The sequence below is a fragment of the Phyllobates terribilis genome, unplaced genomic scaffold, assembly GCF_046119375.1.
Source record: "Phyllobates terribilis strain yellow unplaced genomic scaffold, ASM4611937v1 Scaffold_11__3_contigs__length_659146591, whole genome shotgun sequence".
NCBI lineage: Eukaryota > Metazoa > Chordata > Amphibia > Anura > Dendrobatidae > Phyllobates > Phyllobates terribilis.
Window position 1 is genome coordinate 406,086,733 of NW_027362771.1, and position 17,986 is coordinate 406,104,718.

Sequence of the window (17,986 nt, forward strand, 5' to 3'; positions counted from 1 at the left end):
GTACCACCGCTGCGAGGCAGACCGCTGAGGCTGGTGTTGTGTGCGCAGCATAAAATGGGATAACACCCCTCGGGAGGAGTATAGCCTCAGGGCAGTGAGTGTGGATAATGGGGGTGTTGGTGCACGAGCGCAGCAGGAATGACTCAGAGTCTTTGCAGTGCAGTTCAGGGTCTTTACTGATGACTATAAGGTAGACCCTCCCGGGAGTACTGGCTAGCATAAGAGGCCTGGTCAGTGTGTGAGCAAGCCGGAGTTCCCATGGCCAGGTGGAGTTGTAGGCCTCCCCGTCTGTCTGCACTCTTCCTGGCTACCTTGCTGTAAGCGGGTAGAAGTAGCCCACGTCCCTGAGTGTACCGTGTAGTGCTCACCCGTATGGCTGGTGACTTGGGGCCTTCTGTTAGCCTCCGCTCCACGACGGCGGTGCTGGTCCCTTGCTTGTGACTGAGCCTCCGGGCTTCTATGGCCAGAGGACCTGAAATCCCCTGCCGGCTGGTGTCTGCTGCTGGATATATAAGTCCTCACAGCTTCGGACTCCAGTGTCCGGTTCCTATTGTCTTCTGCCAGGGCGAGCTCTGCTCAGCTTCCAGACCCTGGTCTTTAGCTCCTAGCTCCTACAGAGCTCCTTGCTGTTACTTTCCCTTGCTCTCACTCTGACTCTGAATGTTCTCTGTTCTCTGACTCACTCAACCCCACCCCAGATCCAGTTTATAAGGGCAGAATTCTCCCCTCCCAGGACTGGGGCAGGAGGATGTTGCATGTTTAAGGGATCCTGACCAGGAAACCTCCCACTTGCTCTCCGACGTAATCTCTATTACTGTGGTGACCAGACCCCTGGGGTGCCATACATGGGTCTTGCAAGGGGCATTGCAGTACCTCATAATTTTTGGAAAGCCTTCCATTCACTGCTTAGGCCAACAGTGCACATGAGACCCAGTTGCTATAAATGGAAAAAAAGGTTTAGTTAACGCCCTCTGACCTCCATGTCATTTCCAAGGGGCATTGGAGTGCCTCGAAATTTTTGGTAGGCATTGCACTCACTGTATGCCCTATAACTGTGTAGCCGAACCGCTCCTTTTGTTACAGAAACATATCCTACAAGACATATCTGGTTGACTGGCCTGATATTGATGTGAATGGTCCCTGTTCCTCCTGCTCTTTCTCCTTTGCCACTACCTCATCCATCATTTATCACCTGAAGCTTTGTTTTAACGGGAGTCATAGAACTTGGATAGTAGCAGGAAAACATTCAGCAATCCTCGGAGGAGGTAGGATATGCGCCAAAACGCTGACCACCTCAGGCCTAGCCGCTACTACATACATGCGCCTTCATTACAACAAAACAAAGCAGATGCTAACTTCTATCATCCTCATCATGCTCCTCACCTTGGCACTCCCAACTCCCCTGATGGAGAAGCCAGGGCCCACCGGAGGAGTCTGATAGTCCGGTGGGCTCGGCCAATGCTGCCCTAAAGCAGGCCAGGCTAAGAAAAGTGTGGGAAAGGTTACCGGTACAAATAGGGGTGGCTGGGGACCGAGTATGGACACCCGGCCACCCCCTGGAGGCTGGGGAGCAAGCGGGGACACCCGGCCACCAGGTGGCTGGGGACTGAGTATGGATACCAGGCCGCCGACACAGCCATGGCGTGGTGGCCAGATTCCGCCTCCACATGCCTAAAAGGCCCAATTTAAAGTGCAAGCAAGCAAGCAGTATGGTATTGCAGCCTGGGGGTGGGTGGGTGGCAGGCTGCATACTTGCGCTTGCATTGCAAGGAATGGGAGAGGTACAATTGAACACTGCCCTGGGACAAGGACTTGAATGGGGATAGTTGCAAGTCTGCAACGACAGGTGCAAGGTGGGAGGCATCTTCGCATGTACCATGAACAGGTGTTTGGCATGCACACACTACAGCGGAATAGGCTCTCCTTCCCACTAAATGCACTGGGGAGGGCACAGGTAATGTTTTGGTATACGCGCTTAATCTTATGTATAAGTTACACCAGGACAAATAGGGGCGGCTGGGGACTGAGTATGGATACCTCGCTGCCGAAGCAGCCATGAGGTAGTGGCCAGCTTCTGCCTCCTCTAAACTAAAAGGCCCCAATTCAAGTGCAAGCTAGCAGTATGATTAGCAGTCTGGGGGTGGGTGGGTGGCAGGCTGCACACTTACACTTGCATTAAAAGAAAACATAGCAGATGCTAACTTCTGTCATCATCATCATGCTCCTCACCTTGGCACTCTCAACTCAACCGACGGAGAAGTCAGTGCCTACCTGAGGAGTCTGGTTTCTCTGGTGGGCTCGTCCAATGCTGCCTAAAGCAGGCCGGGCTAACAAAAGTGTGTGGGGTGATGTTCCAAGGAGAAATGGGGGCGGCTGGGGACCGTTTATGGACACCCGACTGCCCCCAGGCGGCTGGGGTCCTTGTGGACACTCGGCCGCGTGGCGGCTGGGGACTGAGTATGGACACCCGGCCGCCGGGCGGCTGGGGACTGAGTATGGATTCCAGGCCGCCAACACAGCCATGACGTGGTGGCCAGATTCCGCCTCCACATGCCTAAAAGGCCCAATTTCAAGTTCAAGCAAGCAAGCAGTATGGTATTGCAGCCTGGGGGTGGGTGGGTGGCAGGCTGCATACTTGCACTTGTATTGCAAGGAATGGGGGAGGTACAATTGAACACTGCCCTGGGACTAGAACTTGCATGGGGATAGTTGCAAGTCTGCATCTTCTGATGCGGCAAGGATCATTTATGATGGGCACACTTATAGACAGTGACCTGGGAGTCAGAGATGCTTCCAGGGGTCTTCCCCATGCTGTTCCCATGTCTTTTCAGCACTTTATGCATGTTTCACACAGCATATGGCCAGATAAGGTTGTAAAATGTTAAAATGACATTTCCCGGTGAATGCATTTGTCATAGTTGAAAGCAATACAAAAGTGCAAAAACGCATAAAAAATGCTACTTGTGAACAGAGCCGAAGGTGTGGAGGAGTATTTTTGTTTTTGGTCATTTATTTTAACTTATACACAAGTCTTTTCCCTGGAAAGGATGTTCCTTAACATATTTCACAGGAAAAAGTTTCACTTTCGTTTTATTGTGAGCCTGTAAAAGTGGCTTAATACTTCGGACCACGTTGTTGACAGCAGTGACCTGGGGGTCAGAAATGCTTCCTGGGGCGATCCCCATGCTGTCCCCATGTCATTTGAGCACTGTCACTATTGTTTTGGGCACTTGTTAGGCTTTTAAAAGACTGCCGTGGGTGCCACCGCAAAAATGCTCGAGTCTCCCATAGACTAACATTGGGCTCGTTGCTCGGGTCGAGCTCCCGAGTATCACAGCGAGCTCGGCCCGAGCTTCGAGCACCCGAGCATTTTAGTGCTCGCTCAACACTAATCATTATCCATTTAAATAAATAACTAAAATAATAACCATATACTTAATATATTAATGTCTAAAAAATTATGTAAAGTGCATGCAGTGTATAAATTGCACTAACAATTTCTAAACCATATTGATCAGTGATACTTAAGTACATATATACATACTTCCATAAACACACATACCCATCCTTACCGCATGTATAAATAAATCCATAGATCCAGATATATTATATATACTTAAAAAAATCCTTATGTGTAAATGGCAAAGAAAAAATATCCTGTAAATCAGATAGTGTGACTGAAACACCTGTGTATGGATATGAAGACCCTGAAAAATTCAGCGAAAGAGGTGAAAGTGAATTAACCAAAACGAATATATAAATATGTGTTCCAAACAGCCATACAGGTGGACCATTAGTCCACCAAAATGGTGGACCAATGGTACAGTCGCATGGTGCAAAATATAAAACATAGATAAAGTATGTATAACCCATCAATGAGAGAAGTATAGGCCTGTGCTAAAACAACAAAACTTACTTGCAACAATTGAGACAAAAATAGACATAAAAATTACCAAATATATACTGTGAAGAACCATGTAGGCGAAAAATCGCCCCACCAGATATATAATTTGCACCAGTCAAAAGAAAAGATATGGTGTATAAACTTTATTGCAAGTAGGGTCCCAGAATCGACTTTCAATATGTGCCAATCTTCAAAATAAGGCCATATGGTAGATAGACAAGGTCAATGGGTAGTAAGAACTATTAATAACATAAAAACAAAAATAAGAAAAAAGAAATAAATAGAAATAAAAACTTTTAAAAAGCGAAGCTTATCAGAAAATGACTTGCACCCAAGTCATAAAAACGGTGCAAAGCTCAAAACTTTGTTTAAACCTTTGGGGCTCATAGTATCTACCTTCCATATCCATCGTGCCTCAATCTGTGCTAACAACTTTCTCAAATTGCCCCCTTAGTTAGCAGAACCCGGTCTATTCCCTTAGCCTTCAATAATCTGGCATTACAATCATGTTTAAGCTTAAAATGTTTGGGGATTGGTTTAAGTGTTGTTACATCATCTATTTCCTTGGCTTTCCCAATATCCAGTATATGCTCCCTTATTCTGACTCTAAGTTTTCTAGAAATCAGTCCAATGTAAATGAGTCCACAGGGGCAAGTGGCATAATTTACCATACTCTCAGTATAACATGTAATATGTTGTGTAATTTTGAATGTCCTAGTCCCATCACTAGAATCAAAGGTAAGAGATTTTTCCATGTTTGGACAAGCAAAACACTGGCCACACGGGTAAAAGCCCCATTTTGGGCCTTTTGTGCCAAAAGCATTATGTACAGTCGTGCCCTTATATTGACTTTTCACAAGCATGTCTTTCAGGTTTTCAGCTCTTCTGGATCACTAGTCAAAATAGACCAGTATTTATCCAGGGCCCCCCACATCTCTCCCCAATGATCGTTACATGAGGAAATTAATCTCACCTGGTCATTTTCTTTGTTTCTGTTTTGAGTAATTCCTCTTTTTTGGTTAATCTTGCCCTTTGAAATCCTTTCTGGATAACTTTCTTATTGTATCCTCTTTCTTGAAATTTAAAGGATAGTTCGTGTCCTGTTGAAAAAAAGTCATATCATCAGATCAATTTCTCCTGACTCTAAGAAACTGTCCTACTGGTATACCATCCTATCTTCTCAATAGGGTTGAGAAAAAAAATTCTCTCTCCCACAGCCCCAGGAATAGATTGGCATATGAGGATGCAAAGGCTGCCCCCATAGCCGTTCCCTGGAGCTGTAGGAATATGATCTCCTTGAAAAGAAAAAAGTTGTGGGTCAAGGTAAATTTTAGACAAGTCAGGAGAAATTGCCTGAGATTAGATGGATAAGGGGACATGGATAGAAAGATGTCTACTGCTCCTACACCATCAGAGTGTTTTATATAGGTATAGAGCAATTCAACGTCCATAGTAATGAACCACATATTACCCTCCATTTGAATATTGTTGACCTTATTCAATACATCCATTGTGTCCTTTAAATAAGACGGTAACATTTCCACCAAAGGTTTTAAGTGAGAATCCAAAAATTTACACAGGGGTTCACAGAAATCACCATTGCCAGATATGATTGGACGGCCTGGGGGAGTCTTGCTATTTTTATGCACTTTCAGCAACATATAAAAACACGGAGTTCTTGGAAAATCCAGACACAAAAAGTCATGTTGTTCTTTAGTGATAACATTAGTAGAACGTGCAGTGTCCAAAATACTCATCAATTGTTCTTGGTAAATGGTGGAGGGTGTAAGTCGTTTATAGCATTCACCATTGCGTAATTGGTGAAATGCTTCTTTCTCATAGAGGCTGTTTGGCTACACCACCACGTTCCCTCCTTTGTCGGCCTGTTTAAAGACCACTCCCTTCAAATTTTTCAGATCTCTCAATGCCTTCCTCTGTGCAAACGTAAGATTATCCTTTCTTGGTTTCATTGGAATTTTCTTTAACTCCTCAGATCCAAGTTTCACAAAAATCTCAATTGCTGGATACATATTCAATGGGGGAAATTTTTGTGATTTAGCTTTAAAGACATTCATCTCCTTACCTATAGAATCCACGATAGCCGATGTTCCCTGTAATTCTTCCAATATCTGTATAGCTTCCTCTTCTTGTGTTGTCCAAGTATCACCCGGTCGATCAATGCTGTGAAAAAAAGTTTTGAAAATTAATTTTCTAGCAAACAAATTCAGGTCTTTGACAGTCATAAAGGCATCAAAGGAGGGGGCAGGGGAGAAGTTCAGGCCTAATGACAAGACCTATTCTTGTACAGGAGTTAAGACAATATCAGAGAGGTTAATTACCTGTAATTTGGTTACATCTTGCCCCACACCTTGATTTCTTCTTTTTTCATTTTTAAAGATATCATCGTTTCCAGCTTTTCGTTTATTTCTTTTGGAATCTTCATATTGCCTTCCCCAAAAGGAGTCAGTGCTAGTCCCACTAGAGGACATAGAGGTGACTGATGGAGACCTATCTCTTATTAGGTCCTTGGTGGTAGTAGTGTGCCATTTATAAACTCTCTTATTATGAAAATCACCTAGATCTCTTTGGAATTTCTTTGCTTTGGTCTCTTGTACATCTTTTTCCCATGTAACAAATTGGGCATCAATTTCCATTTTGAATGTTTCTAATCTCCCTGGACTTAGATATTCATTACTTATTTGTAATATATTCTGATAAATAATGTACTATGCACCGTGTTGATTGTTTGATGGATTTATCTATTTATTTATGGGAATGTGCAATAATGTTATAGGGGGTATCTAATTATTTATATATTTACATATTTATATATGCATTTTCTTGATTGATACGTATTTATAATGGAGTGGGATTCCAAATTACATAGGGCTTGGTGCAATAACTAATCTTCTCTGTTAGATAGTCTGGATGTCTGCTATGTATTAAAATTGCCTCTAGATGGCAGTGTGGGGCGCGCTTGTCCGCAGATGTGCATGCAGCCATGACAACCATGAACGTCTTATTGACGTAGGACTCCCTGCCTTAAGCTCTGACGCGTCGGGCAGAGGATTGTGGGAGTCTGACGTCAGACGTCGAGGTCCGGGCGTGCTTTGTTTATGTTCGGGGGACAGCGCATGATCACGTGCTGCACATGAGTTAGAGTATTTAATGTTTGCGTCCCTGGTTGTATTCACCCCTTCTTGAAGAAGCTCATGCGAAACGCGCATTAAGGGGGATATTCTTGCGTGGCTGACCGCTCTCTGTTTGGTAAATATGCTTTAAAGGAATTCTAAAGAATCCATGAGGATCTATGAGAACCTGTGTAAAGGGATGGTGTGCCCTGGGCATGGATATATTGTGTTATGATGTGCTGGATTATGCTTAATGTTTAGTGCCCATGTAACACCATTAACATGTTAGATTACAGGATGATAATGGTATTTAGCAGGTTGTGGTGAAAAATTGATTCTTAATTATTAAATTAAAGATTTGTTGCTTATCGTCATTAGATGGTGACGTTATAATACCATTTTTAGCAGTTTGCACCTTAAAGACTTGTTTGCTATTTACCCTATTTGCGAAACGAATAAAGATGTAATTGATCATTTGGTCATGCCACTTGATGCCCATTACTGCAATATTTCTATGCCTTTTTTAGTTTTTTGTTGTTTTTAATTGTGAATGAAATAAAGAGTTGTTAATGTTTAAGAAACCTCTATCTGTATTTATTGGTTTTCTTATTTCATAATGTTGCCTGCACGCCACAGGCTTAGAATAGCTATGGCTTACCTGAGTAATTGGCATGGAAGGCTCTCTTCTCAGGCCCACAAAACAATTTGCTCTCTCCAGTGTTTAAACTGGTCAGCATTAGAAATGAGTGAACTTAGTAGAGAAAGGTTAAATTCTTCTTGGATTTCACAAAAAAATTGTATTCTCCTGTATAACAGTTTTTTGCAAGTCGCTCAACGCAAATGAAGCAAAATGGAAGCCAACAGTAGCTGCAATTTTGCTGAATAGCAGAAGGCTAGGCAAGCAGATAAAAAAAATAACACTCATCTCAGCACTCACCTGTCCTGCCACCCCCTAGCTTTCCCTGTCATGTACATTCTCTAAGATTGCTTCACTCCATGCTATGGCTTCCATCACTGACTAGGCCTCTGACATCACTATGGGCTGTGCTGTCATGACACAAGTATCACAGTGTTACAGAAGTATGTCACCCGAGGCTTAGTCCTAGATGGAAGTCATGGCATGGAGTGAAATGGCAAAAGATGATGCGCTAAACAGAGAAAAGGTAATAGAAGAGCTGGAGAAGACCAGACAGCAAGCTGGGCATCAGTGAAAAAGTTTTTTTTTTTTCGATCTTACATTTATTATGCGCTTTGGTCTGGAGAGACGCCAGAGCATAATAAGCAACATGTAATTTGCATCGATTAACTTCCCTGCAAATCACATTTGCCTGAAAAATATTTGTGATTTGCCAAATTTTAATCTTTGCATATTCAATCACCTCTCTCTTTCTGTGCTTCCACTTAGTGTATATATATATACTGTATATACAGTGGGGAAAATAAATATTTGAAACACTGCCGATTTGCAAGTTTTCCCACATACCAGGAATGGAGAGGTCTGTAGTTTTTTATCATAGGTACACTTCAACTGTGAGGCACAGAATCTAGGAAATATTCAAGAAAATCACATTGTATGATTTTTACATAATTAATTTGCACTTTATTGCAGCAAATAAGTATTTAATACAATAGAAAAATAGAACTTAATATTTGGTACAGAAACCTTTGTTTGCAATTACAGAGGTCAGACGTTTCCTATAGTTCTTGACCAAGTTTGTGTTACCTTGTGACCTTAGTACAAACCTGCAAGAGCGCAGAGCGGTGAGGAGCAGCGCAGAGCGGTGACCGGAAGCAGGAAGCAGGGACCGCGCGGGGAGTGTGCACGTGGGCTGTGGTGAGCGGCGTGCGGCGTGGTCCGACTAGGCTCGCGGCCCTCCGGCGAGGGAGCCAGGCGGAGTGACCTAGTGGACCGGAGGCGACCGGAGGGACGAGCGATAGAGAGCGCTGTGACAGCGTGTAGCGCCAGCCGGCGGAGGGTGCCAAGTGGTGGTGACCAGGAGGACCGGTAAGAGGCGACCGGAGGGACGAGCGCGCTGTGATAGCGTGCTGCGTCCCTAGAGGAGGTGAGTGAGGGGCAGGAGGCCGCGATAAGCGGCCCTACTGAACCCAGTGTGTGCTGTACTGTATTATATTTGTATCTGTATTGTAATTGTATTGTATTCCCCAGTCCATATTTAATTGATCACCCCCTCGTCCATATTTAATTGATCACCCCGTCCATATTTAAATTGTTCCCCCTGATCACCCCCATCCATATTTAACTGATCACCCCCGTCCATATTTAAATTGTTCCCCCTGATCACCCCCCGTCCATATTTAACTGATCCCCCTGACCACATTTAAATTGACCCCCCCGTCCTCATTTAATTGATCCCCGACCACCCCCCGTCCATATTAAAGTGATCCCCCTGACCACACTTAACTGATTGACCCCCCAGCCCATAATTCATTGATCCCCCTTGTCCTATTTAATTGATTCCCCTTGTCCACTTTTACTGATCCCCAGTCCCTATCTATTTGCCTTATCCCCCACCATATTTAATTAACCCCTGTCCATAATTAATTGATTGATTTCCCAGTCCACAATTAATTATTTCCCCAGTCCATATTTATTGATATTATTGATACTTATTGATCCCCAGTCCTTAGTTAATTAACCCACCGTCCATACCTATTTATTTGCTTTACCCCTTATCCTATTTAATTAACCCCCAGACCATAATTAATTGATTGATTCCCTAGTCCACAATTAATTATTTCCCCAGTCCATACTTATTGATCCAGTCCATAGTTAATTGACACACCGTCCATACTTAATTAATCCACCTGACCCACTCAGCTGATTCCCCCGTCCATACTTAATTGATACTTAATTGATCCCCCGTCCATACTTAACTGATCCCGCGCCGATACCTAATCAATACACTTGAACATCCCTAATTGATCCCCGTCCATACACCTATATATAAATAATTGTGTTTTGTACTTGTACATATATACTGACTGTATCCCCATATTTAGAATGACGTCCATGTTGGCCGGAGCCGTGCAGTGTACATCTTGCGCAATGATGCATTCCCTGAGCTACTGCTCAGGGATCCTTACCGCTGCGAGAGATGTGAGCATATCGTGCACTTGGAAGCCCAAATCCTGGATCTAAGTGCTCAGATAGCGGTACTGAGGAGCATCGACAACATGGAACGGAGTTTGCTGCTCACCGAGCAGACACTCAATGGGTCAACACTGGGGGTGGAGCATAGTGGGGAAGTGCAGGCTGAACAGGCAGGGAGCTGGCTAACAGTTAGAAGGGATAGAGGGAAGAAGTATAGGAAGGCTGGTTCAGAACCGGCATTATTGGAGCACGACAGATCCTCTGACCACCGGGGGAGTGTATGCTCCAGTAATGAGGGGGAGGGGGGAAGTGTAGGGCAGGCTAGACAGGTCCTGGTAGTGGGTGACTCTATTATTAGGGGGACGGACAGGGCAATCTGTCACAAAGACCGGGATCGCCGAACGGTGTGCTGCCTCCCTGGCGCTCGAGTCCGGCACATCGCGGATCGGGTTGACAGGTTACTGGGAGGGTCTGGCGAAGACCCAGCGGTCATGGTCCACATTGGCACCAATGACAAAGTGAGTGGTAGATGGAGGGTCCTTAAAAATGATTTCAGGGATCTAGGTAAGAAGCTTAGGGCAAGAACCTCCAAGGTAGTTTTCTCAGAAATACTACCAATCCCGCGAGCCACACAGGAGCGCCAACGGGAGGTTAGGGAGGTGAATAAGTGGCTAAAGAGTTGGTGTAAGGCAGAAGGGTTTGGGTTCATGGAGAACTGGGCCGACTTCGCGGTCGGCTACAGGCTCTACCGTAGGGACGGGCTGCACCTCAATGGGGAGGGTGCAGCCGTGCTGGGGAAGAAGATGGCTAATTGGTTGGAGGAGTATTTAAACTAGAGACGGGGGGGGACCAAGGAAATAGGTGGGATGTGAGGCAAGCAAGGGGGAAGGGGATAAGTGAATATAATGAGGGTGGAGAGGGGGGTGGGGATAGCACAGTTAGATCATTAGAGAAGAGTAGGATGCTAAATAACCCCAAAATTTTATCTTGCATGCTGACCAACGCAAGAAGCCTGACCAATAAGGCGGATGAGCTACGGGTGCTTATATCGGAGGAGAGGTATGACATCGTAGGTATAACAGAGACTTGGCTAGACGATAGCTACGACTGGGCGGTAAATTTATTAGATTATAGTTTATTTAGAAGGGACCGGAAACAGGGGAAAGGCGGAGGAGTCTGCTTATATGTAAAGTCATGTCTAAAGCCCAGACTAAGGGAAGATATAGGAGAGGGAGAAGAGGGGGTCGAGTCCATGTGGGTAGAGATAGAGGGAACTAAAAATAATAATAAAATATTACTGGGGGTCTGCTATAAGCCACCCAATATAACAGAGGAGAATGAGAAACTGGTATTAGGACAAATAGACAAAGTAGCAAAAAATAATGAAGTGATTGTAATGGGGGATTTCAACTACCCGGATATTGACTGGGAAACTGAAACCTGTAGATCTCAGAAAGGAAAAAGGTTCTTGACAAATATTAAGGATAATTATCTCTCCCAACTAGTGCAGGAACCAACGAGAGGGAAGGCCGTGTTGGACTTAATATTGACTAATAGGCCTGATAGAATAACTGAGATACAGATAGGGGGGCACCTAGGTAATAGCGATCATAATATTATCAATTTCAAAATGCCCTTCAGTAGGGTTATCAATAAGGGAACAACTAAAACATTAAACTTTAGGAGGGCGAAGTTTGATCAGCTGAAAGAAAGCCTTCTACTTATAGACTGGGACAAAGTTCTTAATCAAGGGAATACGAATAGTAAATGGGTAAACTTCAAAATAATTCTGAATACTCAGTGCAAGAGGTATATACCGTATGGGAATAAAAGGGCCAGAAACAAGAGGAAACCAATATGGTTGAATAAGAACGTAAAAGGGGCGTTAAATAGCAAAAAAGAGGCATTTAAGAGATTTAAAAAGGAAAACAGCAAGGAGGCACTAATGTGTTACAAGGAAAAAACGAGAACCTGCAAAAATCAAATAAAAATAGCGAAGGAGGAAACAGAGAGACGTATTGCTAGGGAAAGTAGATCAAATCCCAAACTGTTCTTTACATATATAAATAGTAAAAGGGTTAAATCGGATAATATTGGACCGATAACAAGTGATGAAGGCAAAATCATAGAGAAAGATGAGGATAAAGCTAATCTATTAAATACATTTTTTTCGGCAACTTTCACAAAGGAAAAAGAACTAACAGGCGAAATGAGAAGGGACAAGCTTAATCCTCCACTAAGTATGACAAATCTAACCCAAGCTGGGGTACAGAAACGCCTCAGTAACATTAAAATAAACAAATCACCAGGACCTGATGGCATACACCCACGGGTACTAAGGGAACTAAGTAATGTGATAGACAGACCGTTATATCTTATATTTAAGGACTCTGTTGAGACTGGGTCTGTACCGCTTGATTGGCGACAGGCGAATGTAGTGCCAATATTCAAAAAGGGAGCAAAAAGTGATGCCGGAAACTATCGGCCGGTGAGTCTGACGTCCGTTGTGGGCAAAATTTTTGAAGGTTTTATTAATGAGGCAATTATGGAGCATCTTGATGCTAATAATCTATTAACCCCGAACCAACATGGATTCATGAGGAATCGCTCCTGCCAAACAAACCTGATTGACTTCTACGAGGAGGTTAGCTCTCGATTAGATCAGGTGGAACCAGTGGATGTCGTGTATCTCGACTTCTCAAAAGCGTTTGATAGCGTGCCACATAATAGGTTGGTATACAAAATGAGAATGATGGGGCAGGGGGAAAATGTTTGCAAGTGGGTAGCTAACTGGCTAAAGGATAGAAGGCAGAGGGTGGTTATAAATGGAATATACTCAGAATGGGTAAGCGTCACTAGTGGGGTACCACAGGGGTCTGTACTAGGCCCAATGTTATTTAATATCTTTATTAACGACATAGTCAACGGGTTAAATAGTAAAATATCAATATTTGCAGATGACACAAAGTTATGTAAAACAATTAATACAAAAGAGGCAGACCTACAGAGGGATTTGGATAAACTAGGTAGGTGGAGCATTAAATGGCAAATGAGGTTTAATGAGGAGAAATGTAAGGTCATACATATGGGAAGGAAAAATGGAAGTCACCAGTACTCACTGAATGGGAAATCATTGGGGAATTCAGAGATGGAGAAGGACTTGGGCATCTTAATTGATAGTAAACTAAATTGGAGTGCCCAAAGTCAGGCCGCCGCTGTAAGGGCAAACAGGGTAATGGGATGTATCAGAAGAGGTATAGCTGCAAAGAATGAGAACATTGTTCTTCCACTGTACAAAGCACTGGTCAGACCACACTTGGAATACTGTGCTCAGCTATGGGCCCCAATATATAGAAAGGATATAAACGAGCTTGAAAAGGTACAAAGGAGGGCAACAAAATTAATAAGGGGAATGGAGGGACTGCAATACCCAGAGAGGTTGGCAAAACTATGACTATTCAGCCTGGAAAAAAGAAGGTTAAGGGGGGATATAATAAATGTGTACAAATATGTTAGGGGACAGTATAGAGACCTTGCCAGGGATTTGTTCAAAAAGAGGGATATTACGGTAACAAGAGGGCACTCACTAAGACTGGAAGAGAAAAGGTTCCAGCACCAGCAAAGGAAGGGGTTCTTTACGGTAAGAGCAGTGAGAATATGGAATTCACTGAGTGAGGAGACGGTAATGTCGGATTCACTAAACCAGTTCAAGCGGGGACTAGATGCATTTCTAGATAGCTGGCAGATTTCAGCATATACTTAAAAATAGAATAAAATAGTAAGTTGATACAGGGATTTATTCTGACTGCTGGTTTCAGAGTCGGGAGGGAATTTTTCCTCAGGTGAAGATTGGCCAAATCATTTGGGGTTTTTGCCCTCCTCTGGATCAACTTTAGCAACCACATAACTTACAGGTCGAACTTGATGGACGCAAGTCTTTATTCGGCTTTACTAACTATGTAACTACGATACTGCAACTAAGAACTAGGACAAGAGGGGGAAAGCTGTCCCTGCACTAGGTCTAGTCTGTAGCCCTACGATGGAGTGGGCAACCTATTCCTGGCGAATAGACCCACCGACGTTTCCTAGACTAAACTCACTAGAAGACCTAAAGGAAGAGGGAAGGGAACCCTGAAAGATCTAAGGGCTGGGATAACAAGCAGGTGATCTCCTAGAAGGAAAAGAGGAAGCTGCAGTAAAGAAAAAGGACTAAAAGGAATCTTAGCAGGCAGAACTAGAAGATCCCAGAACTGCACAAAGCTAAACACAGAAAAACTACTATCAAACCTCCTGGCCAGAACACTAACGGATAAACACTGTTGTCCGGCAAAGACTAGGAGGCAGGTGCTGGGTAATAAAGGCTGATACAATCACCTGACCAAAGCAAAACCAACACTAGAAGAAAAAGACCAGCAGCCAGAAACCACAACAAAATGGCAGATGGTCAAAAAGACACAGATTCTAACAGTTTGCACACACTGCAGCAGGGACTGTGGCCCACTCCTCCATACAGATCTTCTCCAGATCTTTCAACTTTCGGGGATGTCGATGGACAACATTGAATTTCAGCTCCCTCCAAAGATTTTCTATTGGGTTCACGTCTGGAGACTCTCTAGGCCACTCCAGGACCTTGAAATGCTTCTTACGGAGCAACTCATTAGTTGCCCTGTCTGTATGTTTCAGGTCATTGTCATGCTGGAAGACCCAGCCATGACCCATCTTCAATGCTCTTACTGAAGGAAGGCGGTTGTTGGCCAAAATGGTGTGATACATGACCCCATCCATCCTCCCTTCAATATTGTGCAGTTGTTGTTATGATCTGCAACAAGTACTAAGGAAAGATAGGGGAAAGCTTTCCCTACAGTAAGACTAAGCTGAATCCCTACGATGTAGCGGGCTGCCTGTTCCTAGCGAACAGACCCGCCTTTGTCCTCGGCTAGTCTGAACGAAGACCTACTTCATAAGGGGAGGAGTCCCTTAAAGAACTAAGGACTTGGACAGAAAATGGGACACCTCCTAAACAGAGAAGTTGTTGCAGAACACAAAAAGACAAACTGACAAAAAGGTACTAGAGGTCCCAGAAGGACCAAGCGAACTGACAGAGAAAGGCACCGAAGCACTTGGCTAGAGAAACAGTCAAACACTGAAGTCCAGCACAGCCAAAAGGGTGGAGCTGGAATATAAAGGCAGATGGTCACGTGACCGCAAAACACAAGATGGAAAAAAACAAACAGGAGGGTTCTACCTGTACCCCCTCTTTTATGAGGATACTCCGGATGCTCCAGGCCTATCCGGAAACCTCTTGTGGATAGCTTTAACAAGCCTAGGAGCAGAGACATCATCCGTCCTTACCCAGGAGTTGTCTTCGGGACTTAAACCCTTCCACTAGACAAGATACTGTAATCTTCCTCTATTCCATCTAGAATTCAAGATACAAGAAATTTCATATTTGCTGTCTTCCACCACAGGAGGAAATGTGACAGTGGCATCCCTATCTGACACATCAGCCTTTTTCAACAAGGAAACATGAAACACAGGATTAATCTTCCAGATAGTAGGGACATGCAACCTAACAGCAGATGGGTTAACAACCTGAAGCACTTTAAATGAACACACAAACTAAGGACCAAGTTTTTAGAGGGAATCCTCAACCGCTGGTTCTTTGACGACAACCAAACTATGTCACCCACAGTAAACAAAACCTCCTTATATTTCCTGTCAAAATACTTCTGGGACTTCTTGTTAGCCTCTTGAAGGTTGCAACGTACATTAGTCCAAACTCTCTACAAATCACCGGAAAAATTCTCCTCCTCCGGCACCGCCGACCCCAATTTGGAGAACAAACCAAAAGACGGATGTCTCCCAGTACAACAAAAAAAAGGAGAACACCCAGCAGAGGAGGATGTATGATTGCTAAGAGCAAATTCCGCGAGAGGCAGAAACTCAGACCACACCTCTTGATTGTCTGTCACAAAACACCGCAAAAACTGTTCTACATCCTGGTTCTTTCTTTCAGTCTGTCCTTTAGACTCAGGATGATACCCAGACGAAAATGACAAATGGACTCCCAACCTGTCACAAAAAGCACGCCAAAAGCGAGCCACAAACTGAGGTCTGCTATCAGAAACAATATCCGTGGGAACGCCATGAAGCTTGACAAACGCCTTAGCGAGTGTCTTGGCGCAGGGCAACTTAATGAATGGAACCAAATGACACATCTCATTAAGACGGTCCACGACCACCCAGATGACAGTAAAACCCTCGGACACAGGTAGATCAGTAATAAAATACACTGTGAGATGCGTCCAAGGCACACTAGGAACCTCCAGAGGGCAAAGCAACCCCGCAGCAGGAGTATGTGAAGCCTTTGACCTAACAAACACAGTACATTGATGCACCCACTCGATGACTTCTTTCTGCCATCCAGACCACCAAAAACTGCGACTGATAAGTCTCTTAGTCTCAGAAATTCCTGGATGACCTGCCAACCAAGATGCATGACACTCCACAAACAAATCTCTCCTAAAGGTTATAGGCACAAACAACCTCCCATGAGGAGTGTTAGATGGGGCATCATCTGCAGCCTTCAGAATCCCATGCTCCAAAACGGAGTCCAATTCCGCCACCACAACTCCTTTCTGTAAAATGCTCTCCTCCTCCTCGGCACCGACCGTAGGAGAGAAGCTGTGAGATAAAGCATTATCTTTAACATTCTTAGTACCAGGGATATAGGTAATAGAAAAATGAAACCGAGAAAAAAAAAAGTGCCCACCTAACTTGACGGGCATTCAAGCACTTGGCAAGCATCCAGATAGATCAAATTCTTATGATCTGTCAAAACCTGAATAGGATATCTAGCGCCTTCCAAACAAATGACGCCAATGTTCAAACAGGAGTTTAATAGCCAGCAACTCTCGATTTCCAACATCATAATTCAGTTCGGTTTCCAAATTTTTTTTCGAAAAGAAGGCACAAGGATATATTCCATCCCTATTCTCTTGAGACAAAACTGCTCCGACCCCCACCAATGAAGCATCGACCTTGACCAAAAAAGGCTTGGTCTCATCAGGCTGCATAAGGATAGGGGCAGAACTGAACCTCTCTTTGAGATACTTAAACGCTTCTATGGCCTCAGTAGTCCACTGGACCGTATTCGCACCTTTCCTGGTGAGATCGGTTAGAAGTTTAACAATTGCAGAAAAATTCTTAATGAATTTCCTGTAATAATTGCCAAAACCCAAAAATCTCTGTATAGATTTCAAACCAATAGGCCTAGGCCATTCCTGCACAGCCTGAACCTTCACAGGGTCCATCTCAAAGCCCTCGCTGGAGACAATGTAGCCCAAAAAACTAATTTTATGCGCAGCGAACTCACATTTCTCCAGCTTAGCAAAGAGTGAATTATCACTCAAAAACTGCAAAACTTCAAGTACATTCTGCCAATGGGAATCAAAATGTCTTTCAAATACACAACCACATTCTTACCAATCAAAAGTCTCAGGATGTCTTTAATAAGGTTCTGAAAAAATGCAGGTGCATTGGTAAGACCAAAAGGCATCACCAGATTCTCAAAATGACCTACTTGAGTGTTGAAAGCAGTTTTCCATTCATCACCCTCCTTCACTCGTAACAAATTGTATGCCCCCCGGAGATCAATTTTAGAGAACCACTTGGCCCCCACTAACTGGTTAAACAAGTCAGAAATTAACGGCAATGGGTAGGAATTGCGTACGGTAATCTTATTAATTTCACGAAAATCCAGACATGGACGTAAACCCCTGTCCTTTTCTTAACAAAGAAAAATCCAACTGCCACAGGCGACTTAGAAGGTCTAATGTG